The sequence below is a fragment of the Cetorhinus maximus genome, chromosome 1, assembly GCF_964194155.1.
Source record: "Cetorhinus maximus chromosome 1, sCetMax3.hap1.1, whole genome shotgun sequence".
Taxonomy (NCBI): Eukaryota; Metazoa; Chordata; class Chondrichthyes; order Lamniformes; family Cetorhinidae; genus Cetorhinus; species Cetorhinus maximus.
The window spans coordinates 89075851-89088053 of record NC_135879.1 but is presented as its reverse complement, the minus strand read 5'-3'; the positions used below and the strand labels follow the sequence as shown (position 1 = coordinate 89088053).

Sequence of the window (12203 nt, the reverse complement as noted above, 5' to 3'; positions counted from 1 at the left end):
TTATTCAAGGTTGAGTTGGATAGATTTTTGATAGACAAGGATGTCAATAGTTATGGGTGGGGGAGACAAGAAAGTAGAGTTTAGGTCACAACCAGATCAATCATGATCTTATGGACTGGTGAAGCAGGCTCGAAGGGCTGAATGGCCTACTCCTGCTCCTAAATGCCTATGAGGGCTGGAACATGCATGATACTGATTGGCCTCCTGCTGTACTGTAACCATTGTATGATTCAATATATACACTGTACATTGAGTATATTATGTACATTAAATGCAGTGTCCCCATATATATTTTGCATGGAGAATATCAGTTGTTTACATTAGGCGTCTATATGACGTAATGTATAGGCTGTGACATAGCGCGAATTATATATTTTGCATGCTGTATACACTGTGTACATGATATATGTACATATTGCACACACTGTATATATCACACCCTGTGCTGTATATATAGTGCATATACTGTACCGTGCACCAGCTGCTGGGAGGGAGGGAGGTAGGAGGTTGGTTGCCTGGTCGGTCGGTTGCCTGGTCGGTCGGTCGGTGGCAGCGCCATGACAGGGATCCAGTGAGTCCGCTCGGCTCCGGGGAAAGGGGGGGGGTGGGGAGGGGGATCGGCACTTGGATCGCTCGCTGGCGGGGGCGGCGCTGGTGTCTTTCGGACTCTCCCGCGCCGCGGCTCCGGGGAGATGTGAGCGCCGCTCGGGCCTGGAGGTGAGTCTTGAGTGCGGGGCCTGGAGATGGGCTCCGGTCCGGGCGGCTCGGTTGCTGGGAGCCTGGGTCGTGTCAGTTGGCAGTTGAGATGCCGAGATCTGTGTGAGCTACGGCACGGGGGGGGCGGCGGGGGGATGGCCGAGATGGAGTTTAAATGTCGCCGACAACAGCGGAGGGGGCGGGTGGATGGTGGTTGGCGGCGGCCTGGGCCGCGGGGCCCGGGCTTTGCCCCTTTGCTGGCGGTAAGCAGCGGGAGTCCCGGGTGCGGCCTTCAGTGCTCCCCGAGCGGCAGAGACTGGGGGTTTTGTTTTTGGGAATGTCGCTGGAAATGTTTCCTTTGGTGTTTGGGGGGCGGGGGGAGGGGATAGAAGTTTAGAGACTTTTATTTTAATGTCTGTACCGCAATCCAAACCTTTGCTGAGGAAGTTATATGCAGAATTTCACTTATAATGGCCTATAAGTTAAATTCATGGTATATTCGTGAGAAGAACAAAAACTTTATTTTGGAGTAGGAAGTTTTTGAGGTTGGTTGTACTGTGGGCCCACTTGGTGGTGAGTTTCAATTATTTGGTTAGTTGGAGTCTTGTTGCTTCCTCTGTGTTTTGCGAAGAAATTCGTGCAGAAGTGCAGAATAGAAAGGACTGCATATGAAATTTATACAGAAACAGGTAGTGTATTTTGCCAGCTTCTTGATGTCCATCATTTAGATAATTTTCTGTATTGTTCTTAGTCAATTTTGGTTGCTTCATGTATTGTAGTCTCATCAGCCTGACTTAAGAAACCCACTGATGTTCATTCCACATGTATTATAATTTTTATGTAGTTCAGACAAGTACTGTTTGAAAATTTGAAACACAGCTGTATATCAAATTAGATTATGTTTTGAACATTGAACAAAAATGCACTTGGAACTTTTCAGTGTTGCACCCTGAGTCATAGCTATTATGGCACGGGAAGACCAGTTGGCCTCTTGAGTCAATTATGGCTCTCTAGAGCAATCCAATTAGTCCTGTTTTCTTGCTTTATTTTGTAAGTTTATTTCCCTCTGATACCCATCTAATTTATTTTTGAAACTATTAATTGTCTTCACTTCCAGTACCCTCATAGGCATGGTGTTCCAGGTCATTACCATTGCTGTGTGTAAAAAAAAAGTTCTTCCTCTCACCCCCCTCACCTATCTTGCCCAAAATCTTAAATATGCGTCCTGTAGTCCTTGTACCCATCAGCTTATGGGAGTAGCTTTTTTTTTGGCTACCTTGTCTAAACCTGTCATAATCTTGCACACCTCTATCAAATCCCCCCTCAATCTCCTCCTTTGCTCCAAGAAAAACAACCCTAGCTCTTCAACCTAAACTTGTCCCTTGTTGTGAAACCATTCTGGTAAATCTCTCACCCTGTCAAGGACCCTCGCATTGTTCTGAAGCCTGGTGACTGGAATTCTACAATATTCTAGTTGTGGCCTAAGCAGCGCTTTATAAAGGTTCAGCATAACTTCCCTGCTTTTGTACTTAATATCTCTACTGTATTTATGAAGCTCAAGATCCCATATACTTTCCTAACTACTTGCAGTATGTCCTGTCAAAGATTTATGCCCATGAATCCCCAAGTCCCTCTGTTCCTGCACTTTCTTTGGAACTGTGCCATTTAAGAACATGAGAAATCGGTGCTGGTTAAGACCATTTGGCCCCTTGAGCCTACTCTGCCCTTCAGTATATCATGGCTGATCAGATTTTGGCCTGAACTGTACTTTCCTGCCTGCCCCCCATAACCCTTGACTCCCTTGTAGATCAAAAATTCATCTAACTCAGCACTGAAAATATTCAGTGATCCAGCCTCCACTGCTCTCTGGGGTAGAGAATTCCAAAGATAAACAACCTTTGCAGAGAAGAAATTCCTCCTCTCCATCTTAAATTGGAGACCCATTATTCTGAAACTGTGTATCCCAGTTCTAGATTTCAGCACCCCCCTCCCCATGAGGGAATGCATTCTCTTGGTATCAACTGTGTCAAGCCCCCTCAGAATTTTATATTTCATAAGATCACAGCTCATTTTTCTAAACTCCAATGAGTTTCAGCCCAACCTGTTCAGCCTTTCCTCATAAGACAATCCATTCATCCCAGAAATCAACCTTGTGTACCTTCTCTGAACTGCCTCTAATGTAAGTATATCCCTCCTTAAATAAGGAGACCATAACTATACTCTAGGTGTGGTCACACTAACGTCCTGTACAGTTGTAAAGACTTCTCTACTTGAATACTCCATCCCCCTTGCAATAAAGCACTTGTCTTCCAAATTACTTGCTGTACCTGCATGCTAACTTCTTGTAATTCATGAGCAAACACACCTGGATCCCTATTGTACCACAGCATTCTATAGTCTCCCACAATTTAAATAATCTGCTTCACTATTCTTTTCACCAAGGTGGATGACCTGACATTTTCCCACATTATACTCCCTGTGCCAATTTTTGCCCACTCACCTAATCTATCTATATCTCTTTGCAGACTCTTTGTATCCTCCTCACAACTTGCTTTTCCACCTATCTTTGTATTGTTAGCAAGTTTGGCTACAATACAGTCACACCCTTCATTGAAGTCATTAACACGAAGTGTAAATAGTTGAGGCCCAGCAGTGATCCTGTGGGACGCCACCAATTAGTTTGACAACCTGAAAGTGACCCATTTATCCCAACTCTTTCCCCTGTGAGTTAGCCAATCCCCTAGCCATGCCAATATATCATTGCCAACACCATGAGCTCTTGTGTAGTAACCTTTTATGTAGTACCTTATTGACTGCCTTTTGAAAATCCAAATACACTGCATCTCTTGGTTCCTCTTTATCCACTTTGCTTGTTACATCCTCAAAGAACTCTAATAACTTTGTCAAACTTGATTTCCTTTTTACAAAACCATGCTGACTCTGCCTGATAGTATTATGATTATCTAAAGTGTAAGAGTATTAGTGAGTTGAGGGAATCTTAAATTTCTTTATAAAAATCTAATATTGTATATATTTAATGTTTAACTGCAAGTGCTATTTAAATTCTAAGTCTCATCCAAGGCCTAAGCAGGGAAATAGAAGCTATCCATTGGCAGCAACTGAAACAGTTAATTAAGGAAACTAGCTCGAACTGGTTTGTTCTGTACCTGGGCTCAGTCCCTTTGTTTCAGAAAATATAAATTCATACATTCTCTGTGTGACCAGCACTGAGTGTGACTTTAACAGTGTGAGAGTTTGATGAGCTGAGGGAGTTTGGTGGAGAGGGGAGGGAGGCACCCCTTTTTTTCACCCAGCAGGAATTGGTTCTTGCTCTACTACAGAGAACAAAGGTAGCTATTTGGCAAGTATCTTGTAAGTGGACAAGTCTATTCTATTCCTGAGGTTCAAAATAGTACAGGAATTTGTGGTAAGGTTTATAAAATACATACAAGAAAATAAATACTTGAATAAAATAAGTAATTAATTAAAGCACATAAAGATGGCAGGACAGGTGATGTGTCATCTTTGCAGCATGTGGGAGCTCTTGGATGCCAGTGTGATCTAGGGTAAACATGTTTGCAGTAAGTATCTGTGCCTTGAGGAGCTTCGGCTCACAGTCATTGAGCTGGAGGCTGAACTGCAGACACTATGTCACATTAGGGAGGGGGAGAGTTACCTGGGCACTTTGTACCAGGAGGCAGTCACACCCCTTAGAATGAGGTCTTCTGATTTGGAAGGTAGCCAGGGAAAGGAGGTTTTGACTGCGAGTGAGACAGGTAAGGGGACTTAGAGGCCAGGAGTGTCAGCCTCTGCAATTGTCCACCAGGTTTGAGTTTCTCTCAGCTTGTTTGGATGGGAGTGGGGGTTGCAGGGTGGATGAGCTGACTGACCATGGCATTGTGGTACAGGAAGCCATTCAAGTTGGGGGGTCAAAAAAGGAATGTAGTAGTAGACGACAGTGTAGTGAGGGGGATTGACGCTGTTCTCTGTAGCAAAGAGCAAGAGTCCAGATGGCTGTGTTGCCTGCCCTGTGCCAGGGTTTGGAACATTTGCTCAGAGCTGGAGAGGCACTTAAAGTAGGAGGGGGAGGATTCAGTTGTTGTGGTCTGTGTAGATACCAATGACATAGGCAGAACAAGGAAGGTCATTCTGCATAGGCAGTATGAGGAGATAGGCACCAAATTAAGAAGCAGAACCTCAGGTAATAATCTCTGGATTATTACCTGAGCCACATGCAAATTGGCATAAGGCAAACAAGATTAGAGAAATGAATGCATGGCTCAGAGACTGACGTGGGAGAAGTGTGTTCAGGTTTGTGGGGCACTGGCAACAGTACTGGGGAAAGTGGGGGCTGTACAATTGGGATGGCCTACATCTGAACTGAGCTGAGACTGATGTTCTAGTGAGCCACATATTTGGGGAAGTGGAGAGGGCTTTAAACTAGATAGTGGGGGCAAGGGATCAAATTTGGGAAGATGTGGTAAACCAAAGAGTAGAGACAAGGCAAGAGAGAAAGGTGCTAACTTGGGAAATGACAGACAGAACGTGACAGGAAGGGACTGAGAGTACAAATCTAATAGTAAGTCAGCAGATAGGACCAGACATTACGAACATAATGGAAGGACAAAATTAAAGGCCCTGTGTTTAAATGCACTTAGCATTTGAAACAAAACAGATGAACTGATAGTGCCAATAGAAATAATGAAGTATGATCTGATAGCCGATACAGAGACTTGGCTGCAGGATGACATAGATTGGGCCCTGAATGTTGAAGGGGATTTGACATTTAGGAAGGACAGGAAGCTAACCAAAGGTGTGGAGGTGGCTCTGTTAATTGATGTTAGTGTTAGCACATTAGAAAGGATGACTAAGTTCAGGAAACCAGAATGTAGAAGCATTTGGGGTTGAGGTGAGGAACAATGAAGGCAAAAGGTCACTGTGTTCGTGGTGTGGAGTCCCACTAATTGTAAATACATGGTCGGACCGAGTATAAAGGAAGAGAAAATGGGAGCTTGTCAGAAAGGTACAGTGATAATCATGGGGGATTTTAATCTACATATAGACTGGAAAGATCAGATGGGCAAAGGCAGCCTAGGTGAGGAGTTCATAGAATGTTTTCGGGATAGTTTCTTGAAACGTTCTGGAGCCAACCAGAGAGCAGGCCATACTGAACCTGGTTCTGTGCAACAAGATGGGATGAATTGATAACCTCATAGTGAATGCACCCCTGGGTAGCAGCAATCATAATATGATTGAATTTTACATTTACTTTGAGGAAGAGAAGAATGGGTCCAAGACTAGTATTTTAAACTTAAATAAGGGCGATTATGAGGACATGAAAGCAGAGCTAGCTAGAGTAAACTGGCAAATGAGGTTTTGGGATAGGTCAATAGAGGTTCAGTGGCAGACATTTGAGGGTATACTCCAAAATACACAGAATAAATACGTTCTAATGAGAAAGAAAACTTCCAAGGGGAGAACCCACCCTCTGTGGTTAACTAAAAAGCTATAGACAGTATCAAACTTAAAGAAAAGTATATAATTGCGCAAAGATTGGTGGCTGGTCAGTAGATTGGACAGAATGTAAAGGAGCAGCAAAGAATGACTAAAAGATTAATAAGGAGGGCAAAAAATAGATTATAAGAGAAAGCTAGCTAGAAATATAAACACAGACAGTAAGAGTTTCTATAGATATTTAAATAAGAAAAGAGTTAACAAAGTGAGCGTTGTTCCTATGGAAAGTGAGCCTGGAGAATTAATAATGGAAAGTAAGGAGATGGCAGATGAATTGAACAGGTATTTTGCATTGATCTTCACTATAGAGGATACAAGTAACATCCCAGAAATAGCTGTAAATCAGGAAATGGAAGGGAGGGAGGAACTTGGGGGAAATTACAATCACCAGAGCAAATTGTTGGAGCTGCGGGTTGACAAATCCCCGGGTCCTGAAGGACTTCATCCTCGGCCCTTGAAAGAAGTGGCTAGTGAAATAGTTGATGAGTTGGTTTTAATTTTGCAAAATTCCCTAGATTTGGGGAAGATTCCATTGGATTGGAAAATAGCAAATGTAACTCCTTTATTCAAAAAGGGAGGGAGACAGAAAGCAGGAAACTACAGTTCAGTCAGCTTAACATCTGTCTTAGGGAAAATGTTAGAAGCTATTATTTAAGGTGTTATAGCAGGGCACTAGAGGTCTAGGGAAGAGAGATGTGAAACTTTGGTCATTTCCATATGAGTAGTGCTGAAGTTGGGATTGCGAAGGATCAGGGCTAGAATAACGGGAAGTGTGTTTCAAGAGGGAAAGACAGTAACTGACTGCATCGGCAAAGGATCTTATTTAAGTCAGTTGTTGCAGACACAATTCGTGTGAAAGAATGGCAGCACTAATATATGGTGAGTTTCATTTGTTGGCCATCCTGTCAGTTGCAGTTTGGGCATGCCTGTGCCTAGCGTTCACATCCTTACTAAGGATAATCAAACAAGGCAACCTGGCCAGTCTCAGCAGCCTACTATCAATGGATTATTTGCAGCAGAAAGTTAATGCATGAATGATGCTTATCTACCCCCAAGATATCTCTAGTTTGTGAGCATAATGCCAATAGGATTTCAGTAAATAGTCTGAGAGTTTCATACCATGCACTTGAACTGTGGGGAAAACGAAAGCCAAAAATACAATTATCAATGTGTCCTTTTGAAACTTGGGTTGTATCTGAAGAGGAAGCTTTGAGGTGTATAGCACAAGGGTGAAGTCCTGGTGATTACAGCTCTACCACTGCCATTGGTGACTGCAGTATGTAAAGAATTTAATATGAAGAATTTATATCACAAAGTTAAAATGTATTGCTTTAAGCATATAGTGTATTGGGTGCCAATATAAGAAGGCATATGGAATGCTCTCCTTCATTGGCAGAGGTATAGAATATAAAAGTAAGGATGTAATGTTGGAATTGTATAAAACACCGGTGAGGCCACAGCTGGAGTATTGTGTGCAGTTCTGGTCACCACATTACAGGAAGGACGTAATAGCTCTGGAGAGAGTGCAGAGGAGGTTTACAAGAATGTTGCCAGGGTTAGAAAAGTGTAGCTACGAGGAGAGATTGGATAGGTTGGGGTTATTTTCCTTAGAACAAAGAAGGCTGAGAGGTGACTGATTGAAGTGTACAAAATTATGAGGGGAATAGATAGTGGACAGGATAAAATTGTTTCCCTTTATGGAGAATTCTAGAACCAGGGGATATAGATTCAAAATAAGTGGCAGAAGGTGTAGGGGGGACATGAGGAAGAACTTTTTTTATGCAGAAGGTAGTGGGTGTCTGGAATTCGCTGCCCAAGTTGGTGGTAGAGGCAGAAACTTTAAACTCTTTTAAAAAGTACCTGGATCTGCACCTAAAGTGCTGTAAGCTGCAGGGCTATGGACTGGGTGCAGGAAGGTGGGATTAGAAAGGGCACCTAGGTGTCCTTGGCTTGGCATGGAGAAGATGGGCCGAATGGCCTCCTTCTGTGCTGTAACTTTTCTATGGTTCTATGCTAAATAAGCACTTAGATGAATTATAAAGTAATCAGGCAGAGTCAGCATGGTTTTATGAAAAGGAAATCCTGTTTTAACCAATATATTGGAGTTTTTTGAAGCAGTCACATGTGCTGTAGATGAAGAGGAACCGGTGGATCTACTGTACTTCGATTTCCAGAAGGCATTTGATAAGGTGTCACATCAAAGGTTATTGCGGACAATAAAAGCTCACAGTGTAGGAGGTAACATTGGCATGGATAGAAGATTGGCTAGCTAACTAGAAACATAGGGTAGCTGTGATGGGTCTTTTTCTGGTTAGCGGGATGTAATGAGTGGTGTGTCACAGGGATCAGTCTGGGACCTCAACTTTTTACAATTTATATCAATGACTTGGATGAGGGAACAGATGATATGGTTGCTAAATTTATTGACAACTCAAAAGATAGGTAGGAAAGTAAGTTGTGAAGAGGACGTAAGGAGGCTACGAAGTGACATAGATAGGTTAAGTAAGTGGGCAAAGACCTGGAAAATGGAGTATAGTGTGGGAAAATGTATAATTGTCCATTTTGGCAGGAAGAATAACAAAGAAGCATGTTATTTAAATAGTGAGAGATTGCAGAGCTCTGAGATTGAGGGATCTGGGTGTCCTAATGCATGAATCAGAAAAGGCTCATATGCAAGTACAGCAGTTAAGTAGGAAAGCTAATAGAATGTTATCGTTTATTGCCAGGGGAATTGAATACAAAAGTAGGGAGGTTATGCTTCAGTTGCATAGGGTGCTGGTGAAGCCACATCTGGAGTACTGTGAACAGTATTGGTCTCCTTATTTGAGGAAAGATGTAAATGCGTTAGAAGCAGTTTAGAGAAGGTTTACTAGGCTAATACCAGCAATAGATGAGTTGTCTTTTGAGGAAATGCTTGTATCCACTGGAGTTTAGAAGAGTAAGAGGTGACTTGATTGAAACATATAAGATCCTGAGGGGTCTTGACAGAGTGGATTTGGAGAGGATGTTTCCTCTTGTGGGACAATCTAGGGATCATGGTTTAAAAATAAGGGGTCGCTCATTTAAGACAGAGATGAGGAGAAATTTTTTGAGTGTTGAGTCTTTCAAACTCTCTTTCTCAAAAGACAATGGAAGCAGGGTCTTCAAATACTTTTAAGGCAGAACTAGATAGATTCGTGATTAGCAAGGGGGGTTAAAGGTCGTCGGGATAGGTGAGAGGTTACAATTAAATCAGTTCTGATCTTATTGAATGGCAGAGCAGGCTTGAAGGGCCGAGTGGCCTACTCCTGCTCCTAGTTCGTATGTGTGTTCACTGTGCTCTAAATGTCCTCTTACTACTTCCTTTATAATGGATTCCAGCTTTTTCCCAATGACAGATGTTAGGAAACTATAAGCCAGTTAGCCTATTCTGCCTCCGTCCTTTCTTGAATAAGCGTATTATGTTTATGGTTTTCCAATCTATTGGGACTTTTCTAGAATCTAGGGAACTTTGGAAGTTCTCTGATAGTATAGTACTACTGTTTTGCTGGCTGTGTTTGCTGTGTCTTATTGGGTCACCCCTGGATCTCTTGCTGAGAGAGCATCTGTAACTCTTCATCTTTGCTGATCCCAGCTTTAATTTGACTCAGTTTTGGTGGTGTTACATTCACGAGGTGATGGATCTTTATACCTAAATCTTTTATGTCATGTTTCTCCTATGTACTATTTCTGTTCCTGGCTTGTATTTCAGAGTGAAGTCATAACTCTGAAGCCTCGAGTAATTTCTGCAGTCTTGCTGGTGCTTTTCACAGACTCTTCAATGGACGATGATCACTCTCCATTATGAACTTTCTCCTGTAGAGATATGTATGGAGTTTCTCACATGCGTACATGACTGCCAAAAGCTCTCTTTCTTTGGCATATCTGCTCTCAGCTGACATTAGAGCTTTGGATGTGAATGCTATTGGTTTCCCCTCTTGTACCAGGGCTGCTCTCAGTCCTTTATGTAGAAGCATCTACTTGCAGAGTGAAATGTTTCTCTTTGTTGTAGTATGGCAGACTTGTCTCCTTGCACACTACTTTGAGTTTGTTGAAACTCCTGTTCTGTGACTGCTCTTGTAAATTTGTTGTGTGGTCCAATATGTGAGGTACGAAATGACTCGTACTGGATCAGGCCAAGGAAACTTCTCTGCTCTTTCTTGTCTCTTGGAGCTTCCATCTCCAAGATAGCTGTGACTTCTACAGGACTTGGCTTGACCGTCAGATGTATACACCATGCTGAAGAATTGGAATTCTGTCACCTTCACAATGCGTTTGTCTGCTTGATCCTGGCTTTTCTGGTTTTCCCCACTGCTTCAAGTAGGTGGTGGTCATGATCTTTATCATCTACACAGTGATCTGGTGACTGCTCCTTTACAACTTCGGTATGTATCATCTACTTTTGGCTGGAACATATCCTGGCTCACTTCATGGCCAAAAGACCATAAGACATAGGAGCAGAAATTAGGCCATTCGGCCCATCGAGTCTGCTCCGCCATTCAATCATGGCTGATAAGTTTCTCAACCCCATTCTCCCACCTTCTCCCCGTAACCATTGATCCCCTTACCAATCAAGAACCTATCTATCTCTGTCTTAAATACACTCAATGACCTGGCCTCCACAGCCTTCTGTGGCAATGAATTCCATAGATTCACCACTCTCTGGCTAAAGAAGTTTCACCTCATCTCTGTTCTAAAAGGTCTTCCCTTTACTCTGAGGCTGTGCCCTCGGGTCTTAGTCTCTCCTTCTAATGAAAACATCTTCCCCACGTCCACTCTATCCAGGCCTTTCAGTATTCTGTAAGTTTCAATCAGATCCCCCTTCATCCTTCTAAACTCCATCGAGTATAGTCCCAGAGTCCTCAAACGTTCCTCATATGTTAAGCCTTTCATTCCTGGGATTGTTCTCATGAACCTCCTCTGGATCCTCTCCAGGGCCAGAACATCCTTCCTGAGATACAGGGCCCAAAATTGCTCACAATATTCTAAATGTGGTCTGACCCGAGCCTTATAAAGCCTCAGCAGCACATCCCTGCTTTTATATTCTTGTCCTCTTGAAATAAATGCCAACATTGCATTTGCCTTCCTAACTACTGACTCAACCTGCAAGTTAACCTTAAGAGAATCCTGGACTAGGACTCCCAAGTCCCTTTGCACTCCAGATTTCTGAATTCTCTCCCCATTTAGAAAATAGTCTATGCCCCTATTCTTCCTAACAAAGTGCATGACCTCACACTTCCCCACATTGTATTCCATCTGCCACTTCTTTGCCCATTCTCCTAACCTGTCCAAATCCTTCTGCAGCCTCCCCGCCTCCTCAAAGGTGGAGGGACCTGTCCCTCCACCTTTCTTTGTATCATCTGCAAACAGGAACCTGTATCAGCCAAAGGGTGTGTTGAATGCTGTCAACAGCAAAGATTCCCCATCAAGCTACATGCCCCAGTAGCATTTCTGGTATCAAGCTTGCTGAACACTTCTGCCCTGCCAGTGCTGGAAAGATCTCTTCCAGTGGTGGATTAGTGGAGTGATTCTTCTTTATTGCTTGAATGATCTTTGGGATCCAGGCAAATTCCTAGCTGTCCATTTGGCTTCTCTTTCACCACGATGAAATCTGTTGACTCTGGTGAACCCAAATGTTTAAAATGAATTTAATGCTGAATTAGATTGGGGAAAAAAAAACCAACCTGAAATAGTGTGAGCAAGAGAAAAACAGTGAATCGTACAAAACCAAAATGGTCACCGTCACAGCAATGAATGCACAGCTCTAGTCCATGATCAGTATGTGGCTGATGATGTCATAGAGGCATTTCAGAAGTTTAAAGCAAAAGTGCAGACTGACATTCAGTAGCTTTCTTCATCTGTTGAGCTCTCTTCTAAGCTTTCCTTTTAGTCCTATTGGTACTTTACGTGGGGGATGAATCACTGGTTTCAGAGCTAGGTCAATAGTGATATACTCAAAACCTTCAAAGCACCCA

At 42.9% G+C, this 12203-nt stretch overlaps 1 protein-coding gene across 5 annotated transcripts in view; it reads left to right on the top strand.

The window, feature by feature from the left end:
• The first annotated feature begins 467 nt into the window (after positions 1-467).
• Positions 468-12203, top strand: part of cnot6l (CCR4-NOT transcription complex, subunit 6-like) — a 96104-nt gene continuing 84368 nt past the window's right edge. Inside the window, exon 1 of one of the 5 annotated variants that reach the window (XM_078543542.1) lies at positions 468-571. The gene's annotated coding sequence lies outside the window, so the exon portion shown is untranslated. Of the gene's footprint in view, positions 572-595; positions 718-12203 lie in introns of those variants that run through there. The other 4 variants (XM_078543522.1, XM_078543514.1, XM_078543506.1 and 1 more) reach the window with 4 other exon arrangements.